Source organism: Rhinichthys klamathensis, unplaced genomic scaffold (assembly GCF_029890125.1).
Source record: "Rhinichthys klamathensis goyatoka isolate OS25496 unplaced genomic scaffold, OSU_Roscu_1.1 h1tg000006l_1, whole genome shotgun sequence".
NCBI lineage: Eukaryota > Metazoa > Chordata > Actinopteri > Cypriniformes > Leuciscidae > Rhinichthys > Rhinichthys klamathensis.
The window spans coordinates 9,241,697-9,262,743 of record NW_026606559.1 but is presented as its reverse complement, the minus strand read 5'-3'; positions in this window follow the sequence as shown (position 1 = coordinate 9,262,743).

Below are 21,047 nucleotides of genomic sequence, written 5' to 3'. Positions count from 1 at the left end.
GTACGTGGACAGAACTCAAAGCGTCAGGACCTCAGACCAGCTCTTTTTCTGTTACGGAGGCCAGCAGAAGGGAAAGGCTATCTCCAAGCAGAGGATGGCCCACTGGATAGTGGATGCACACTCCATGAGAGGCGTTGCATCCTCATGGGCGCTGACACGTGGATCCTCGCTAACAGATATCTGTAGAGCTGCGGGCTGGGTGACACCTAACACGTTCGCTAGATATTATAGCCTACGTGTAGAGCCGGTCTCCTCCCGTGTGCTCACCCTAAACGGGTAGAAGCACCGAGAGGTCCGGCTCTGTCGGCTTGCTGCACCCTGCTGTGCACCCTTATTGCTCCAGAGTAAAAACCTGTTGAGTCCTCCAAAACCCCTCGGCCCGGACATGGCGGAGCGTCCGGCGCCAGGCCTTTATCCGCTGAATCCTTGAGAACCGGATCTCTCCCCAGGGAACAAGGGTTACCATACGTAACCGAGACGTTTTCACCAGAAGATCCAGTTATGACATTTTGATGAAACATTACAAGATTTGGAAAAATAGAAACCTAAAGATGAATTGTTCACAATAACATTGGAGATAACAAAATATTGGATGAATTTTCATTTCATGGCAAAAAACCAACAGCAAACTCAAAATCAATGTGGTGTGACCAACAATACACAGGTGGTGCGACCAACAAGCAGAAACCTTAAAGGGGTCATATAATGGTATTTGTGTACAAGTTAATATGAATCTTTAGGGTCTAGATGAAAACTTTGTATACTTTTATTAAAAATTCTCATTAGTATTGTAAGAAAACACTAATTTTACCTGGTCAAAAACAGCTCTGTTTTCAGCACGCCGTTTCAGTGCATATGCCTTTAAATAATAATGAGCTTTGCTCAACCCCGCCCCTCTGTTCTGCGGGCGTTTAGACACAATGCACGTGGAGTATTGCCTTGACAACAGTTGAGGGTATATTTTGGAACAAGAATGGCAGCGGGAGTCTCTGAGGACACATCTGTGCAATCGTATCAGTTTGAACCGGAGTCGGACCCGGAACAAGATGACGGCCGCAAAGAAGTTCGACAATTAAGGCTTGAACAGGACGTTTCTGAATGGTTGGTTGACGTAATGTCACTTTGATCTATTTTTGTATGTACTGGCAGGGTAGAGTAGTGAGATTCGAACACTATGTGTTTACTGATGTATACGTTAGTTTGTTGACAGATTGATGTTACAGCTAATGGTCATGAACAACCTTTTTTCGCGATTTGCAAAGATTAATATAAAGGTTAACCCTTTAGGCACCAGAGGTTTTTTCCTAAAACGTTCGATTTTGACATGTTAATTTCAAAGGCTATATCTTAAAAGTGATAAGAGATAGAGACTTTCTGTAAATTAGAGAAATATTAAGGATGACCCAAAGTTTATGTAGGGATTACATTTCCCCATCTAATTAGCATATTATGACGTCATATGGTAGCGGCAATCTTGGATTATAGAATTTTCATGAAAAGTCACGTTTAAATTATAAAATGCAGCACTTCTTTCCCCCCAATATGTCCATCACCTTCTGTATGCTATATTGCACAATACTGAATGCTCAGGTATATAGTAAGTAGTAAACAAACTGTGTAAATCATTACTAATAAATGGTAGAAACAAACCGAATGCATGTAGTGGTTGGCCTTTTGCTGTAGAGATTTTCCATTTACTAAATACAGTAGGCACTCTGATTCCATGTATGGGGCACATATATATTATTCATATGACATACAAACACAAGTAGACAAGACCTGTTTAGTTCAAACGCTCACTCGCCACGGCAAGGCACAGATCATGACTGAGATGATACGAGCAGCGCGGCCAGATCTGCCTCGCGCGGGCGCCGAGTGTGCACAGCTCGGACTACTGTCATTGTCATTGTGACTCCCCACCCTGCCTCCACGTTGCCTCCTAACTGTCCTATGAATACTTCGACCTCATCTAACATACCCAGTGATATTAGACAAAGTCTCCACCACAATACTGTCGCCGCGATCGCGGAGAAGCTCTGATAAAATGGCTCACTCGCACACTAGCTCCGCTTTTGATCGCACTGATTCAATGCGCTCTAACTCGAACATTTTGTATAGAAACATGACGTTTTTTTGATTCGGGGATGAAGTATGAGATGTCTGCCATCCAGTGGAGGGGAGGTCGAACGAAATTTGACACCCAATTTGACAAAATCGGCCGTTTTATTCAGTGCCGCATCTTGTCGAGTAAACTCGACCGTGGCGCCTAGAGGGTTAATAAAACTTAACACTCACTTCTTCTGGAGGTGCAGCGGGGACACGAATAGTTGATACCGATTCTTTTTTCAGGAGCAGCTTCTTAGCAAAACCAGCTTTATACTGACCCTCGTTTATAAAGCAGTCTGGTGAGAAATGATTCGCGCAAACATGAAAGTATTGACGTTGCTCGTGGGGAATATTCCCTTCGAAAACAAAACTCAGCCACTGCGTCTTCAGCAGTTCGGATTTAGGAACATCAAAATGACAGCTGTGTTCGTTATTACACCTAAGAACAGAACACCACAATCGCTTAGACGCCATTCTGCTCCAGTGTATCAACAATAGCGGACTATGATGACAGCTCGCTCAGGGTTGGGATGTGTTGAAACGCTGCTGTCAATCAACAATCGTGGGAGGTGCGTCCGATTTAGTGACGTCACAAAATCGGCTCAATTTGAGGCAGGGGAAAATATATAAGGAGATTAAAACAAAAACACTTGATGGATTTTTATCATTATATGATGGTTGTGTACAGGCACTGCCAACACACATTTCAGTACAATCAACTTGTAAAAGTGCATGTACCATTATATGACCCCTTTAAGAAAAATATAAAACAGGAACTCTTCCTTTAAGATTATGCAGCAAAACCATGGCATGGATAAGTACTGACCACTGACTTTAGCATTTACCCGTTTTATGTTGTGACAGTGATGCTTCAACAAAGATGTCCGATTTACCAGCTGACTGGGGGCAACATGTGCACATCAAGGAGATCCTATGAGATGAGAAGGATCTCTAAAACCACTTGTCTTGCCACCACATCTACTACAGCTGTGAAGCTGCATACAATAAAGAAAAGTGCTTGCATGATCTCATATAAAAGTGGAGCAAGCCGAGTCCTTTGATGTTCTTCTTGTTGTGCTGCATGGGGTGCACATGGCCAGCTCACGAGCATGACTATTAAAGTTCTGTGAGAGCTGAGAGGCCCTGTCGGCTCAGGCTTCTTTGCTGTTATGTCTATCACTCAAATACTTTCATGCGGGTTTCCCCATCCCGTCAGCCTACGTCTGGGGTCACTGCACTTTCCACAATGCCTCCCTTCCACATCAAACCCAACCAGCAGGATATATCCTCTCTCTCGTCTCTTCTCTGGCAAAGGAAAGAAGGTGGGGGATACCTTGCTTCTGGGTGAGGACACTGAGGGGCTCCAGGTCTTTGAAATATGATCTGAGCCCCAGCAGACATGCCACTGTGATTTACAGTCAATGAAGATCCTCTTTGGGTGGTGTGCAATGCTGTGGACATTTGAATTCGGCATTAAAAATTCTGAGCTTATAGATTTCCCTGCCAAACATGGTTTTAACCATCAGGGCCAACTTTACCAATTAAAAGCCAAATTACTTCTAGCCATGTTCTAGGAGGAGATCCACATCCAAGGAGTGTTTCTGATTTCATTGTACAGGGTTCATATCACGTATCACAACAGCTGTGCATCTGATGCTTGTAAAGCATCAAATGCTTCAGCAAGTGATATCTGAATAACTAAGGGGAAAATATGTTGGGCATTCACTAACAACACTATAAAGTCACAGGATGTCACATTAATAACACGTGCAGGAACCAGAAAAAAGAGAGTAAGAGCTTCCAGGCAAAATCTGGAGCATATAACATCAGTTCTTTTAGTGTGCAAGTTTGCCTCTGCATGAAAAGCATGACTGCTAGATATATACAAAAATAGTGAAAAAAGACAAGTCTGCGTCTTAAAGAAATTGTGTCAGAAATATATTACTATTATTCAGTAGAATGTACTGCTCAAAATAATAATAACCATGATAAAATTCTTAAAACTTTAAGAATTATCACAATTTTGATTTCATATTTTAATTTTAATGATGTTTTACTAAAGTTCGGGAGGATTAGTTCAGATAATCTACCCAATCGGAGGCTTATATATATATATATATATATATAGCCGACTCCCCTCTAATCCACCATCCAAACTCCTCACCCTGGATTATTCCAATCCCATTCAGGGATATGGGGGAGTACTCTGGGTTTGAGCCAAATCCTGAGCTTGGAGCACCAGTAAACCTTGATTGTGCTTTGTTTGCCAATAAAAAAAAAAAAAAAAAAAATTTAACATTAAATTGTTTTATATCCTTATTTGTGTCACCTCAGATCCAAAGAAGATGATAAAAGTATCCAAAACGTTTCCAATAACAAAAAGTTTGTATTAAACAAAACACAGATAATTCCACTGACAACGAGCAAATGAAACAGCGTGTTACACAGGGACAATACCCGACAATGAATTGAACATAAGGAGGAACTTAAATACACAGTGATGATGAACTAAATAAATAACGGACAGGTGTGATGATTGAATGAGCGCCCATGGTAACTAAAGACTGGCAGGAAACTAGAAACAAAGGAAACAGGAAACAAAGATGTGCAAACTAAAAGTCCATGAAAATGAAACTAAACACCAATAGAGCGTGACAATTATATTTGCCACCGTTATTGAGAATTGTTACGCCCCATCTAGGGAAAAGTGTGCAACATGAATATAGCACAATGATGAATTTCTTGTCTTAATTTGAGACTCTCGATTTAGGAGTAAAACAGGCAAAGGGGTCAAACACACTGACAAAGTTCCTCAGATACAAACAATATTCAATTTAAACAAACAAGCAATATTCACAGTCTCTAATACACTTGACACATTCAAACTCTCCTCACACTCACTCACAGAAAATTTTGGGGGGAAATTAAATGTTCATATAGCCTTAAAAGTTAAAATTTTGTTATTTTTTTAATACATTGTTGTTAAATTTTGTTAAATAGGTTGATGATTTATGATTTTAATAAACTAGACATGCTTAAAATGTAACCATTAAAATAGAATACAGAACATTTAAAACAGGGAAACAATTTGGGGAAAAAAGAATTTCATAGGGCCCTAATTATGGTACCTCAGTTTGAGGATGGGGTTAGAATCACAAAAAAAAAAAATCTTCTCAAATTTGTATTCTAATATCAGGAGAGGTTCCCCCAGTAGATAGAGCAATCACCTTCCATTCCTCCTTCCATTCCATCCCCAGGGTTTCTCCAGAAGAGCAGCTGCTTCCTGTCTGAGGGAAAGGCATCCAGCCACGCTGAGTTAGCCATCTCAACGACAGTAAATCACCATCCATTCAGCAAAGCTGCTTCTCCCATACACTCATTCTCCTCTCACAACTCGTAAAATCACTGCCCTACAAAACTGGTGTCATGTGCCCAATATGTTTTCTATTATGATGCAAATAATTGTGTCAACCACTATAAACATTACAGTGCTGAGTCAGGTTTGAGAGTAAGCAACGGGCACAACCCTCTGAAAACAATGGCGGGGGCATGGCATGTTCCCTAGACGTAGAGACCATAAGTTTCTTGACTGGGGTCTTGCAACCCTTACATAAAAAAGATTATGGTTGCCAGTGACCTCATTGCTCTGTCTTCTGCAGTCATTGTGTCTGAGATGAGACTGCCCCCTACTGCCTTACTGCTCAACTGCACCCAAGGGTCTCATAATTATATAGCTATTGCTAAATCTCTGAATAGTCTCTCAATCACCCGCTAACTCATAGACATGGTTTCCTTTCCACTGGTCTCTTTATGATATCATAATATTTCTATGGGTCTCCTCTTGAGGCTACAAGTGGTTTGTTCCTCCTGGTCTGCAAAAACAGAGACCCACTATTCCATTCACAGTATCTAGGTCAGATAGAGGGAAAAATGTTCATATGTATCCATAATCCTGCCACAAAAACCACATCCACAATGAGACAGAACATTGTCCTAATCAACTGATTTGGACTAGCATTAGCATCATGTGTGGTTTTACTCTATGGGATCAGATATGGGTTTGGGATTTAGGGCTACAAAGGGATAGAATTTAGGCTTGGATATTAGGGCTTGAAATTAGGCGTAGAGATAAGGATTAGGATTCGAAGGCTGAGATGAGGGGTTGGGGTTAAATACACAATGTAACCGAAGTAGCAACAGACCGTTTCTTCCGCATTGTGACACATACGAGTGAAACGAATTATCGAAAAAGAGAAAAATGTAGGACAGGGACTTGGTTCTACCCATCATTGTTGATTGGATGAAGGGAGATCTAAATGCGAGCTTTGATGTTGATTGTAAGAAATACATTTCCATTTTATATTAGTTTTAAGAGTAAAGGTTAGGAATTTGGTTTAAGGTTAGTGACTTGGGTTAAAGTTTGGAAGCATGGATGGCAATTAGGACAGGAATAATTGGAAAAAGAAAACTTCTAAGCATCAAACTGTTGGTGTAGCTGGTATGGAATAGTAATTGCAGTAGTACATAATTTAAGGTGTGGTGACAGTCCAGCCCGTCCTCATCCTTTGGCGTCATACATGTGACGCTTTGGACATTTCGTTGAAATCTTACGCACATGGCAACCTTTAGCATTAATATGAGACGCAGAACCCAAGGCGTCATACAGGTGACGCTCGTCTAAATTTAACGCACATGGCATCGTTTAGCATGAATATGAGACGCAGATCCCAAGGCGTCATAACCGTACCCTATCCCAGACCTAAACCTACCCATAACAGTGCGTGTTATATTGGATGCTAAAGGATGCCATGTGCGTAAGATTTCGACGAAATGTCATATGGCGTCACCTATATGACGCCAAAGGATGAGAATGCGTTGGACAGTCCTACCACTGCATTTGTTTTTGGATTCTATTTCAAGAACTGAGAAACCTCTTTTCTCTGAATCCTTGAGCGTGACTGAATGGTCTAGATATCAAGCAATTCATCCAATTCCCATTAAATTTGGTGTGTCATTTAGAGACAAATCTTACTGAGTTATGAAAAGAATTTGGATTTGCCCAATCCTTTGCCAGATATGAGTCATGACTGAATTGTCTGTATGTTGTTAGCATAATGTCCCAAAGACAATCTAAGGACAGAGCATAAATTGTATCTAGTCTTTCTATCTGCTGTGGCCATTTTGTCCACTTTTCCAATCTGCTTAGACTCTTAGGATTATTCCTTATGGCTATATTTACATTTATTAAGGTTAGTTAGGGTGAGGGTCAGAGTTTAGTTGGTCATTTATGACTACTTTTCAACTAAAGGAATTGAAGAAGACAGACTGCCGCTCTGGGATGTGCTGAAGATGATGAGAGTCAATTGAAATGCAATGGACATGAAGCAGCTGTTTGCATTCATGTTCATTTCCTCATAGGTGGAACGCAGCAGCCATAAAAGCACTGAAGAATGTCCATCAGCTCCACCCTGCGTATTCCTGCACACTTATTCCCTTAGCCACAGCATGCAAGGACACTTAACTTGCTCTGCAAGTCACACATCTGGTGTCCATTCGAGGCCTTATTCGTGTAGAAAAATTATATGGTTTATCATTAAGATGGATGCGAGGCCGACAGTCCACTTCATCTGGCAAACTTCACATTTTCGCTTAGCACTCTTAGGTCTTCAATAAATCCACATAGTGTGATGGGGATTAGTGAGATGATGTCTCTTCAGTGATGAAAGCTTCTTCATTAGTTTAAATTATTCCATCCATCATGTAATACTTAAGTTACATAATTTATCTCCTCCTTCCTCCAGAGTAGAGAAAAGGAAGCCTGAGGACCAAAACTAACATTTTGCCTTGACAGAACACTGAGTATTTATTAGCAGAGCATATAAAAACAGATACAACTTCAAAGGGTTCTGCACGCCTCATTTAAGGCCTGTAGCCTGTGTGTAATATTTGCTGAATATTCTTGTAACTTGTAGCCTTGTTATATTTGTTCTGCTGAGTGAAAACAGTACTACAAGGTCAAAACTCACACACTTTGTCATGTGCTTTTTGCCATAAATATGAAATGATTCTTTGTTCCACTGTATTGCTAATAGTGAACATGACCTGCAACTAACAGCACACTGACTCTTAAGGTCCGGTTCACACCTAGAGCAATAACTATAGCAATAACTATATTAGCGTCCATCAACGCACAATAACGTTGTTTATTACAAGCGAGCATTGCATCGTCATCAGCAGCTTTAAATGTTTAAAAAGTCTTTAGAAGGTCTGCAAACAAAAATGTATTATTTCAAAATGAACTCAGCATTTATCGTCAAATTTCCCAAGTCTAATTGATCTGAGTTGTTATTCACATTCATTTTACAGTTCTCTACTGTATGTCAACAAATGTCTTTTTTACCCAAGCCGTTTTAGTGGAAACATAACAGATCTCCTGAGATATTAAAGAGCACCCTAGTGAAAAAAAAACAATACCAAAAAATGTATTTCATACTAAGTATCCAAACCTATTAACATATTTACTGATATAAATATAATAATAAACTTTATTTAGAGTACTTATTTATTGCACAATGCATATTTCTCACCGCGCTCTCCCAGCTAATTAGGTGCTGAGACCTACTGTATATATCATATCATTTTGCATTTTAATTTTAAGCCTAAAATGTGTTTAATATCACTATTAATAGGGAAAAATGTGTCCAATTTAGCAGACTTTAAGTATACCAATTTAGTATACCAAAAGTACAATTTCAGGGTATTTATATTAAGTACATAAATATGTAAAATGTATTTGTAGTATACGTAACATAAAATAAATGCATTTTAAATACATTTTAGTATATTTGTTTTTGACTTAGGCAATCTCTAGGCAATAAACCTATGACCCTATGAGATGAAATTGTTTGTTATGCTTTAAAGTATGTGTGAGAGGACATGTATATCGACTGAGTTGTGACGCACGACTGCCACACAAATGCCTTTGACGGTTGATGGCTAGATTGCGTGAGAGTGCAGAAAGTATTGGCCATGCAGAAGAGAGTCAGCCCACTCAGCATGATAATTCTGACGTGGTTTCCAGAACGTTCCCATTTCATTCATTCTGCTGGTAATTATTCATTTGAACAGAACTGCTGGCCTGAAAAGAGGAACACAAGCTGCTGCCAGAGTCAGGGACGGCAAAAACCAAAGCTAGTCTACACCAAATTTGTCTTTTAAAAGGCTGACAGTGGTCGGCAGAAAATATAACCGGCTGCAAATACGCAGAGTTTGCGTGGAACTCAGGTATGCCACAAGATCACGTGACCAATAACGCGGGAATGTTGTCACTGCTGAATGGGTGGCCGTAGATTCATTATGCGACTAGTGATGCATCATGCATGCAATTAACACAAACCTCTCTCTCGTCCTCATTGGTTTTCTGTCCCCTTCTTGGGCAAAGATAAAGAGAGCTATGTGTGCATCTGCGCGGTTGTACATTTGTGTTTGTGAACAAGAGGCAGAAAACAAAGGCATCTGGCAGTTACTATGGGGTGATGCTGGCTCACAGGGTGACAGGGAGAGGCATAGTGTGGGATACAAACACTTGTTCAGAAAGGATCGAGAGAGAGTTAGAGAGGGAAGAATGAGAGATGGAGGAAAAAGGAGGGGCGCTCCAGAGGAGATGCTGCCAGTCGGCACGTACACCCCAGTCTCAGGGAGTGAGTGGATGGGAGTGAGTGGTCCTGGCAAAGTCTCCCGGCACTCGCGTACAGCGGCCACCCCACACCGTGTCATAGAAGGGCAAGAATGTTCATTGTGCCCAATATGAATGTAATCATTCATTCTTACCCTGGGTTGGGAACTTCAAGTTGATTAAGAAAGTCCATTTCAATGGTCTTTTCTGGTTTATACATTCTTGTACTTGGCTTTAATGTATTCCCCACTTCGTTCCACATGAGTGGAGTGTCCTTCAGTGCAGCTATTTTGTCTCCTTGATAGTGACAGCACCGTTTAATGCATCTCTAGATAATGGAACCACTGTGTCTTTAAAGGGAATAACTAAAAATGGATATTGCCAGAATGGCACCTTTACAATTGACAAAGTCAGCATCAGAAGGACACCAAACAGTCCTGGCTAGGAGTATCAAGTATCACAAGTGTCACTGTCTGGATCTAACAACAAAAACTCTTCCCTCACAAGATTTCACAGGAGACACGTTTGAGATGCGTCATGCAGAACAGCAGAGATGGATCTAAGGTGTAAACTGGACCTTTGTCTCAACCCAGGCTCATTGGAAATATATGATTCTGCCAATCTGCCTACATTTCTGTAAAACCTGTTGCTCTGTGTACATTTTGCTGCACTTTTCAGGTGACACATCCCCAAGCACTACAAGCGATATCATTTTTCTCCACTACAGATGCGGGTTTATTAAACAGCCCAGTGCCATAAAAAAAAATGTGCCTGTGGCTACAAAATTATATTGCTTTGCTTTCAGCAGGTGTCCAGTGATGTGTTAAATAGCATGTTCAAGTTTCTACAAAACAGTTAAATGTCAGTGTTTTAATTACGTTGGTTGTTGTACGCATCAACGCACGAAGTTTGGAAATGAAATGTCCAGTGAGTGGTGCTAAAAGGTTAATACTCTATCACGTTTGAAAGTAACAAACCACCTACACTAAACTGATAGTGTTATCAAAAGCAATCTTGGAAAAAAAAGACATTTTTGGTTGCTGAAACTAGCTTCCTTCCTTGAGCTCTTTTGTGGAGTGTCTTGATTCCTGTTTTACCAGACTCGTACCTGTTCTAGGTGAGATACCGAGCAAGTTTACTGCATCAGAAAAGCCATACACATGGAGCTAGTTATGTGATGCAAATGTCAAAATGTATTCGTGAGTGTTTTGAGGTCATAACATGGTATTATGGAAGGAACTCAATCAATAATCTGCCCCTGTAATCACAATTTGTGTGAATAGGATCAAAAACTTGTTTTCATTTTCATTTAGTTTTCATTTTACAAATGTAGGCAGCCATGAGTCTGAGTTACTTTGTCTTTGCTCTAAGCTGGGGGTCTCTCATTCACCAGAATCTGTGGTAAGTTTCTGCTTCAGGATTAATGTGCATGTAGCCAGTTATTTTGAATCAGTCCTGGTGGGAAAAGCCTTAATATCCTTTTTTAGGATCATGTAACAGAGGCCTCAATGGGTCTCTTGACTGCTGGCCTTCTGTGGTGTAAACCTCTTACAGGAGTTTCTTTTGAAAAAGGGTTGTGTTTTATGTGTATTTTCTATATTTAAGCACATTAATCTAATACCATCTAACTCACTATTTGTTTTTCTGATGGCGTGATACTATAAAGACTGGGGTGAAAGGTTCTCCCCCCTTTCTTTCTTACCCTGACATTAAAACATTGTCCCATTGTTCTGCATGGCTTGCTGTGAAATGCCAAGGAATCTCTTTTCAGCCAGCCCAAATTCCATCTAATTCTGCTAATGCCCATAACATTGGACTTTTGGTAGCGTAGTGCCATTTGAATATCAAAGCCCATGAGAAGATGGCCAGACACTATAGCTCTGTTCCAAAACCTAGTGAGCTCCCTCACAGTCTACTGACAACATAAGCAGCTGCCTTTTCTGGCAGCATCTTAATAGAAAAAGTAATATCATAAATTACTTATTTAAACCCCTACACAGGCAGGAATTGAAACACGGTAGACTTGGCTTAAGACCCCAATATACTCACAGTAAAGTTGTTTTTCGTTCTTTGCTATGGGGTAAAAATACTTTTTGGTGGTATACTTTTAGCAAACATCCTGATACTGTCCACACTGCTGAGAGCAGCGTTTAGATGAATGTGTGAATATGTGTTGCATGCTTTCCTCTCAATAACAAAATGAGCACACAACAAAATTGACAGCAGCGAGAAAACAGCAGTTCAGAAAGCATCTGATAATAGCGATGTGAATATGTTTGCACCATCTCTGCAATTAGGCACTCAAGTCACACCATGTTTATTTATATAGCATTTACACAATAGATTGATTAAAAGCAAGCCACTTTACATGAAAAACAATGTCAGTATTGCTTTTAGCTAGAACTACAATTGCGCTTTCTACTATAAAGCGGCTTTCCAGTGTGTTCATGTTTTTACTCGTGGACATCTGACCTTGATGGACTGAAAAGAAGAAATCAACCAGAGAAGATTTCCACCTAAAAGAAGGCGGAGCCTCAGAGCCACACCTACCTATTATGTAATTGACACAGACAAATGGTAGTTCAAATGTGTTTACCAACCAGAGCTAAATAAAGGCTTCCTAAATAAAGTCATTTAATTTGGGCCTGATTTTTGTTCGAAATGACATCACATCAGTTTTTTCTTCAGTTTAACTTAAAGTATATCGGGGCCTTTACAACTGATTTCAATTGCCCCTTTCACACAGTAATCCCAGTAAATTACTGTAAAATTAGCAGAATGACTTTACCAGTAAATACAAAAATATGCTGTTCACACAAGCAACGGCATTATGGCTTTTTACTAGGGCTGCAACGATTAGTCGACATTGTCGACAACGTCGACAAAAATTTGTCGACAAATATCTTTGTTGTCGAGTAGTCGTCTGATCTCACGTGACCTAATGTAAGGGCCTGCAATATTGCGATTTGACCGCTACGGCGCTGTAGCGCTAGTGTAGTGCAGCCCTTACAAATGCTTGCGGTAGAAGAATAAACAGCGCGAATTATGACAGGGCAAACGAATCCGAACTAGCAAGGTTTGGGAAAGTTTCACAAAACTTAAAATCAAGAATGCTGTCGTGTGCAATACATGCAAGACGGAACTTGCTTTTGACGGGAGCACAACATGCATGTGTGCAAGAGGAAACATCCCGGCACAAGAGGAGCCGGTGAGAGGAGAGTGTTCTCCAGCTGGAGCTTACTAACCAGCGGTAAATCTCTTTATTAGAGAATGCAATACTACTAATAATAGTAATAATATTATCAATAGTAATATAATTACAGTAATGTGATGACTTATTTATTCTATTGCACAGAATAAAGCTTGATCGAGCTTACGAGTCAGGGCTGTTTTTATTATTGTAACATTAGGTATTATTATAGTCTTATCACTTGCCTGTATTTTGTTCATTAATCATGAATACTTACAAAACGAGATGTTATATCCTTCCTATGATATAGGAAGAATATCATGGCAGTTACTTTTTTATACTGTAAATTAAAAGGTGAATGAGAACGTCTCTGTCAGCTCAATTGTCATGTAAAAAAAGATTGTAATTTTATACTTATAATAATTGTTTGCAGATTAATATTTTACTATTCTTTGTGTCCTGAAGTAAATGTCCCTTTTTCTGTTTCAGTTCTAAGAAAAGCAGTGGGCCTATTAAACAATGCTTAGAGAGCATTTGTGTGTGATTTGAGTTGGACCGCAATCTGAAAACTTAAAGAGAATGACCTGTTTAGTTGGCTCAAAGTTCATTAAAACAACTATTTCAAAAGCTGAAGTGATTTCCTTCTTTTACACTCACCGGCCACTTTATTAGGTACACCTGTCCAACTGCTCGTTAACACTTAATTTCTAAGCAGCCAATCACATGGCGGCAACTCAGTGCATTTAGGCATGTAGACATGGTCAAGACAATCTCCTGCAGTTCAAACCGAGCATCAGTATGGGGAAGAAAGGTGATTTGAGTGACTTTGAACGTGGCATGATTGTTGGTGCCAGAAGGGCTGGTCTGAGTATTTCAGAAACTGCTAATCTACTGGGATTTTCACGCACAACCATCTCTAGGGTTTACAGAGAATGGTCCGAAAAAGAAAAAACATCCAGTGAGCGGCAGTTCTGTGGGCGGAAATGCCTTGTTGATGCCAGAGGGCAGAGGAGAATGGCCAGACTGGTTCGAGCTGATAGAAGGGCAACAGTGACTGAAATAACCACTCGTTACAACCGAGGTATGCAGCAAAGCATTTGTGAAGCCACAACACGCACAACCTTGAGGCGGATGGGCTACAACAGCAGAAGACTCCACCGGGTACCACTCATCTCCACTACAAATAGGAAAAAGAGGCTACAATTTGCAAGAGCTCACCAAAATTGAACAGTTGAAGACTGGAAAAATGTTGCCTGGTCTGATGAGTCTCGATTTCTGTTGAGACATTCAGATGTTAGAGTCAGAATTTGGCGTAAACAGAATGAGAACATGGAACCATCATGCCTTGTTACCACTGTGCAGGCTGCTGGTGGTGGTGTAATGGTGTGGGGGATGTTTTCCTGGCACACTTTAGGCCCCTTAGTGCCAATTGGGCATCGTTTAAATGCCACGGCCTACCTGAGCATTGTTTCTGACCATGTCCATCCCTTTATGGCCACCATGTACCCATCCTCTGATGGCTACTTCCACCATGTCACAAAGCTCTAATCATTTCAAATTGGTTTCTTGAACATGACAATGAGTTCACTGTACTAAAATGGCCTCCACAGTCACCAGATCTCAACCCAATAGAGCATCTTTGGGATGTGGTGGAACGGGAGATTCGCATCATGGATGTGCAGCCGACAAATCTGCGGCAACTGTGTGATGCCATCATGTCAATATGGACCAAACTCCCTGAGGAATGCTTCCAGCACCTTGTTGAATCTATGCCACGAAGAATTGAGGCAGTTCTGAAGGCAAAAGGGGGTCCAACCCGTTACTAGCATGGGGTACCTAATAAAGTGGCCGGTGAGTGTATATTATAGTTAGAATATGTATAACTCAATGTTTTAACTAATTGGAAAAGCTAGGCTAAATAATCGTTCCAAACTTGGAACTGATAGTCTTGGGACTGATTAGTCTGCGAAATAATCGACGATTAGTCGATTAATCGTTCTAATAATCGTTAGATTAATCGATTATCAAAATAATCGTTTGTTGCAGCCCTACTTTTTACTGTTAAGAGATCATTCACCCATCAGCACCAAAATACCAGTAAATTCTGTGATGTCAGTCATCGGAAAAATATGGTAGCAGCATTTTAGGTTTTACAGATTTACCTTAAATTTACAGTAAAAAAATAAATAATTTTCATTACCTGATATGTTAATTTACCAATCTATTGAAGTACTAACATCTGCTTTGTACCTTTGTAATACACTGACAACCACCATTACCTTGTGGTGATGAGAAAGTCACATGATGAAGTGAATACTAATATATAAGGTGCGGTGTCATTCACACAAATACTTAACAACACACATGACATTAAGAAAATGCAATAAACATTAATTTAACAACATTGGATGTAACATAAACCCTAATGTACATAACTGATTAGAAAAAACTACCAAAAACTAAGTAACAGTTATTTCAACGAAAATACATAAAATGAAGTGTCACGCTGGGAATTCTGGCAATGTCAAATTATACAATTACTTGTTACATTAAATGTACGGTTAGATCTATTGCAGTTATTCAACGTAAATATACGGAAACTTTCTGTTAACCAATTAACAGTTTTTTAATGTAGTTCAATTTGACAAAAACGTCTCAGGTTACGTATGTAAGACCAAGCACTTCACAGTAGGGTTGTGCCGATAGACGATATCATCGTCCATCGTGATGGCTGACAGACATCACGATGTTAAGCCAGCATCGCGATCCCCCCCCCCCCCATGTTTCCATGGTGACGCGTCATGCTTGGCACGTGATTCACCACAGCCAAAATAGCGCTGTTATTTCTAAATATTAACAAACCTGATTACCATGTCATCAACTATCTTCTATTCCGATTCTTAAATACGTGTAAGTGAGTTTGTTTTGTTGTTTAAAAAACCTTTATAAATGATTTTGATCTGTAACGCGAGATGGGCGCCGTAATGTTTGTTTAGACCGCAGTTCAGAGATTCATGTCTGTTGGGTTTATTACAGCACGTGAATTCATCAGTTTCTCCAGAAATACATGGCCGGTGAACTGGGAGAAGAATATAGTTAATTTTATAGTTACTTAAAACTGTGTGTCTGATATGAATGAAATCCGTCGGCAAATATATTTGAATGGGTTGTAATCGCTGCTTCCATAGACACCATTGTGTATTTTACAAACTATAAATGTATTGTTTTGCTATAAATTATATGCATTGAAATGTCTGAAACCTAAAATAAACATTATGTGGTTAAAAACACTGAATAGTTGTGATATATGACAAGCGCTGAGCGCGTCCGTCTCTGGCTCAGCGCAGCCACAGCGCGAAAGCACAGTTTGAATCTGGGCAGTTCTGTCACGTCACTGTACATTCGCTCCTTAGTGCTCAGCTGCTGCAGAGCTGCCGACATCAAAATTGCTGATGAGATGTAGAGGAAAATATCTCCGCGTTGTGCCTACGCCCCTGTTCTAAATCCACTGTAAAACACGGCTTTGCGGGGCTTATTGCTTAAGTGAAAAATAAGAATGTTAGCCCCGCCCTTCCTCCCGATATCATCGTCCATCGCGATGTTTCACTGTACACATCGTCTGATGCCAAATTGGTAGACATCGCACAACCCTACTACACAGCTGCAGACAGGACCTACAACCAAACAGCTGCCGGCAGGACCAAGCACTACACAGCTGCAGACAGGACCTACAACCAAACAGCTGCCGGCAGGACCAAGCACTACACAGCTGCAGACAGGACCTACAACCAAACAGCTGCCGGCAGGACCAAGCACTACACAGCAGTCAGCTCAACCACCTAAGGGGGTTGACTTAAACAAAAAGAAATGGGCAAAAAACAGAGGGATCTGTCCAAGAAGAAAACACAAAAGCAAAAGGAAAAACAGAGGTCACAAAACCACAGAGGTTGTATGCTTTCTTGACTGACCCACAGTCCAAGCTGTATGCTCTTTTTTTAAAGAGAGCTATATGTTTATTTGAAACTGCAAATCAGAACCTGCAGAAAGAAGAGCCATGTGTGCCCATATTGCTGCAGATCTTGGAGCTACAGTTGCAAAAAATGCTTTTGGCCTTCTGCAAACCTGACTGTGTTGTGGAAATGATGAAAGAAGTAAAGAGAGGATGCCAACCCACTCTGTACAAATCCAGTGAACACCAGCTGCCTGATGATGAGCTGTCAATTGGACATGACACAAAGACATTTATCAAAAGTCAAGCTAACTTACCTCTTGGAGCTTTCTTCAGGGATGTAAGGAAATATTTCTCTGCAGCTGTTGAGTACATGCTCTCTAAATTCCACTATGGGGATGAATTGCTGCGTCATGCTGCCGTAGCTGATATAAGCAGACGGCAAACAGCTAAATTCTCCTCACTGACATACTTCATAGACAGGTTCCCCTGCATCTTGGGAAATGGTGTTACAGTGGATGAAGTGGAGGGGGAGTTTTCGGCTCTTTCAGTCCTCCACCTTGAATGATGTTTTTCTTACCAAACGGGCTGATGAAGCTTGGAGAGAATTAGGTGTGATGGAATCAGGAGGGAAGGAACTTTTTGCAAATCTCTCCACAGTTATGCTTGGGGTGTGTGTGTGATTTTTCACAGCAATGCAGACTGTGAAACGATTTTCAGCTTGGTCACTAAAAAACAAAACACAATGTCGTGCTAGCCTGAGCACAGAGATGCTTAGTTCTCTGGTGACAAGAAAAGTCATGATTGCCTCCAAAGGCAGCATTTGTTACAAAGAGACGTTCACTGACGCACTACTTAAAAAAGCCAAATCTGCAACCTTTAACAAGTTAAACGATACAAAAGTTTAAACTATGCTTGGAAAATTATAAATTTTGTTGTTTGCTTTTAGCAAACTGATTTTGATATTGATAACTACTGGTTTTGCACATTTATTTAATGTTTTTTTTGTTTTGTTTTTTAGAATGTCCTCAGTTTACTTTTATTTCTGACAAGATTTTCAGGTGGAAGAAGTTTCCATGGGCTATGCCTCCTGTACAAAATGTGATTTCAGTAATTGTATAATTTTTATGGTCTACTTGTATATGGTTATGGAGTAACTAATAAATCTTAATTGGTGAAAGTATATTATATGTATAATATGTATTATAGTGTTAGGTATGTCAGGTTCTCTCTTGCGCACGAACTGGGTTGTCGTGGTTGTAGTACTCATACAATTTCTTCAAGGTTGGCAGGTATGATAACAGTATCCAACTGCAGAGCCGCAACGCTGATGAATGGAAAAGAAGGCTGGGTCTCGAGCGCGACACGCTGAAAAAGCTGCGGGATGTGACGCAACGGTCAAAGATGTCCATCCAGCACATATTTACATGAACTATTAAAAGCAGCAAACAGTGCAGAGTAATCACATCATCTACATAAGGACTTTATGATTAGCCCAGAGCAGACTTCTTATACGTCAACATAATAATAATAATAAGACTTTTGTCCTCTTTGGAGAAATTGTGTCTTGTTATGATTAATTCCATTATATATGTAATATAGGTTATGTAGGCAGCATTATTAAGTTACCTAACTTTTGAAACAGCCTTCATGTCTGGAGCATATCTTTGATGGTTTAAAATGCAGCCTATGGTGGTGGGTCACTAGGTTTTGGATGTCTTGTTTTTTGGGATTCTGCTAATGGAACATAAGAACAATGTGCGCCTTGTCTTTGGGGCAATGCTATTTTTTTGCATTTCATTGTTTACTCTCTAAACGTGGAGTTTGTTAATTAAAAAAGGCTTTGCCACCCCCATTATGGTTGAACAGCATGGCCTACTTGGCTCAGCTTTCACTACCCACTCAAGGTTGATACGTTTTATCTCCTTAACACAGAAAACTCATTACTTTTACGTCAGCATATGAAAAGAGGCCCTATCTGTTTGGGGATCAATGAATCAGACACAATTTCTTCAAAGAGGGCAAAAGTTTTGTTTGAACATATGGCATGGCAAAAGAAACTCAAAGCTTTTCAAACATTTCAGATAAAACAATTACGTTTTAAAGCAAACCCTACCATCAGGCATCATATTTGAGGGTTTTTGGGGGAAATATATGCCTTGATATTTGATGCACATAATGTCCTATGTCAAATGTGTGTCGAGAGATGAAACCCAAAGATGTATTATTATAAAAGTGAACAGCATAATGTCACAAATTTTGAACGACCCTTGTTTCTCAGGAGTGTAAATGGACCTCTAGTAGCTGTTCAAAAACCTTTTAATTCCATGGCTTATGCTAAACTATAGCCCATCCTCACAGGACCACAAGAAACAGGTCAACCAAGGATAAGTAAGTTAAATGATGACTCTACAACAGAAAAAAAAAAAAAAGTACAAATCAGGGGCCAGATTGCCAAAAATCTTCTAAAGAAAAAAACATTTCTTAAGATAAACAAAGATGTTTGAAGAAAGATCCAGAGTGTCATTCTTACAAATAATTAAAATTTCAAATAAATTCTTAAGAAGATCTGAAAGTCATATTTTTATGTTGCCTGCAATTTTAATGCTTAAATTACAGTGAATTCATTAAACATATTACCTTTGGACATTTAAGACAAGTTAGAGGTTATCCACACATGAGGTTATTTATGAGGATTTTTTTTTAAAGAATATTCTTTAAAGTAATAATCTTCAATGGGAAAAAAAAGATAAGAGCATTCTCAAGAAATGTTTTTGGGAAGACAAAATATTCTCAACTTTATGATTAAGTTAAAAATTCTTTATTCTTAAGAATGTTTTCTGAATCCAGCCCTATAGGTTGTTCCTAAACACACTCATGAAAGTCACGGAAAAGGAAAGGATCAGCCCATGAGTAACTGGCAATGTTTCCAATACTCCACTGCCAATCGCAAAACCACATATGATTCCAAGCGTCTTCAAATTTCAGTCAGCAACTGAACGAGGTGGATCAATGATTGCGAATGATTATATCTACTTAATGAATTAATCAAACTGTTATCTAAACATCTTACGCAAATCTGTAGCATTCTAGGATATATCATTACCTTTAATTCTGAAACATCTGGCTCTGTGCATATCAAAGCAACCTTACTTGTTTACATGCTCTTCAGAAATGTTTAGTCAGTAACTGAATTTCAATATCTAGCCAATTCTTGGTTTCAGAAACAAATTATCTTTTAAATGTGCTCATTTATTTTTTAATTTAAACAAAATGTCGTTTTATTGATTTGACAGTCTGATTTGTTATGCTATTTGGGAAAGTACTTTATACAAGCCCTTCTGTTTTATTTACTTTTCCATTTCCTGGGCAAATTCATGAAAATGGGTCCCCACCGGTGTCATAACATACAAACATCTACAGAACCATTTCAAACTTGACAAGTTGTTTCTGTATTTTTAAGCAAAAACACACTGAAATTCATAAATAACATGTACATGAACTTTTCTTTTTTCCAAAATCAATATTTTAGGTTGAAATTTATATGAATGTACAGTGTGATGTTAAGTGTACTGGTACTGTCACTGATTGCCATTTTTGGATCTTCTTCACAATTCTTAGCCAAATAACTATAGGCTTAAATGTTTGTTTTGTGCAAAAAAAAAAAAAAAAACTTCAAAAAAAGGCAAAGCAATGTGCAAATGTGCAATATACGATTAAACATCACTGAAATGTTCAAATAAATATAAAATACAGGCTATATGTAGAAACACACCTCAAAATATATTTAAAATAAATGTAAAAGTTGATTCAGAGTCCTGTCCATTTCTTGGTTTTATATTTCATGAGATGGAACAAAATTCTTAAAATGGTTCATTGTGTCAATCTTAAGACACTGCATGTCATAAAACAGTGCTTATCCAGTATTCAGCCAAGCATTTGCCATGCATCTAATGTGTTATGAGTTAGTCAGTCATCTAACCATCTAAATCTTGTAATCCTCCCCCAGGACAGAGAAGGTCTTAAACTGGCAATGTTCTGCCAATTACAAGGTGGAAGTACAAAGCAGCTTTTACAATATCTAATCCTCCTGGTCTCAAGGCATATAATGTCAGTGTACCCTATGT